This window comes from Limulus polyphemus, unplaced genomic scaffold (assembly GCF_000517525.1).
Source record: "Limulus polyphemus unplaced genomic scaffold, Limulus_polyphemus-2.1.2 Scaffold3178, whole genome shotgun sequence".
Classification (NCBI taxonomy): domain Eukaryota; kingdom Metazoa; phylum Arthropoda; class Merostomata; order Xiphosura; family Limulidae; genus Limulus; species Limulus polyphemus.
In genome coordinates this window covers 57,451-59,218 of record NW_013668788.1, presented here as the reverse complement: position 1 = coordinate 59,218, position 1,768 = coordinate 57,451, and positions in this window count along the sequence as shown.

Genomic DNA, 1,768 nt, shown 5'->3' with positions numbered 1-1,768 from the left:
AAACAGTAAAAAAGGCATGCTTTAGTTAGTTTTGAGTACTGCAACCGGCAGGATCAGTGCTGTTACGTATTAGGTCGTCAAGAAATTAATGTCACGTTTTGGAACACTTTCATCAACCAACCCCAAAAAAACGTACATCACGTATAATAAGTTAAACAAACCACCTAAACGTCGCGTTAGTGTAGCCTATATAATGTATAAAGTTTAATATTGTTACAACAGCGGAAGTCACGTGACGCTGTTAACACGTGATGGGATTCTCGAAGGATCATGAATTTTCCAAACTCTAGTTTGTTCCAGACGCCCTCGTTTTTTTAGTACATGAGCCCGGCAAATAAAGCGAGGATAGAATTGCATAGATAGATAGATATAGAGAGAGATAACTGAGGCACCGTAAGTAAAGTGTGTGAAACACTGTGATTTATAGCCTGTGTTTATAAAAGTAGTTAAGTTTAAAGTGACTGTGGAAATTCTGTGTATTACAAAGTTGTATCAAGAAAGAATAAACTAGTTTTAATTAAGAAAAGACTTGTATCGCTGAAGTTCCTTAGAAAAAATTTATACCGGAAATTAACAAACGAGCAGATACGCAACAGTATACTTTAATCCCTTATAGTGATGACACACGACGAGACACACATTCAGCATGTAATGCTGTTTGAATACAAGAAGGGAAAAACGCCTATGCAGCCACAAAGAATACCAATGAAGTTTATGGAAATGTTTTGAACGTTCGTAAGTGTCAACAATGATTCAACAAATTTCGTTCAGGTGACTTTAGCCTTAAAAACTGTGATGGCTGGGGCCGACATGTTGGAATTGATATTGATGCTCTGAAGACGCTTGTTCAAACCAATAAATAAGATAAAAGATATGATGGGGAATGCTAAAGACAAAATAGAATTAACAGGTATATGCAAAGTGGAATGTGAATGTGGTAGTGTTTATATTGGTCAAACTAAAAGAAATTTAAAATATAGATTGCAATAACATAAAAGTTAAATAAGAAATAATAAAATAGAAATTTCATCTATAGCTGAACATGTAAAAAGTACCCAACATATAATATTATGAGAAAATACTTTAGTTTTAGCTCATTAGAAATAATGGAATATGAAAAACAAAAACAAGTATTAAATAGAGTCGAAGGACCAGCAAATCAATACATTGATATATGGCGAGATATGTTATTATTATTTTTTTTCGATTACACTTAGGAAATATGCAAATAACAATGAAGTAATGTGACAAGGGGAAAGTATAAAATAGTGTTGTAAGTTACTCCTGAGGATGACGTAGATTAGTCCAAACATGTACGTGTAGAATGACATTTCTATTTTAAAGTTGAAGCCGTACGAATTCAGTAAAGTTTTTATTGTGTAAATACAAACGTTGTTTTTAATCATTTATTATAATTTTAAAAATCACTTTATGTTAGTTGTTTTTTTATTTATACATCCAACATTATAATCTTACCAATGGAATCATTACTTCATGTTTGTTTGTTTTTGTTTATATATCCAGGATTATAATCTTACTGAACCAAGCATTACTTGATGTTTGTTGGTTTTTGTTTGTACATCCAGGATTATAATCTTACTGAACCAAGCATTACTTGATGTTTGTTGGTTTTTGTTTGTACATCCAGGATTATAATCTTACAGAACCAAGCATTACTTGATGTTTGTTGGTTTTTGTTTGTACATCCAGGATTATAATTTTACTAAACCAAGCATTACTTGATGTTTGTTGGTTTTTGTTTGTACAT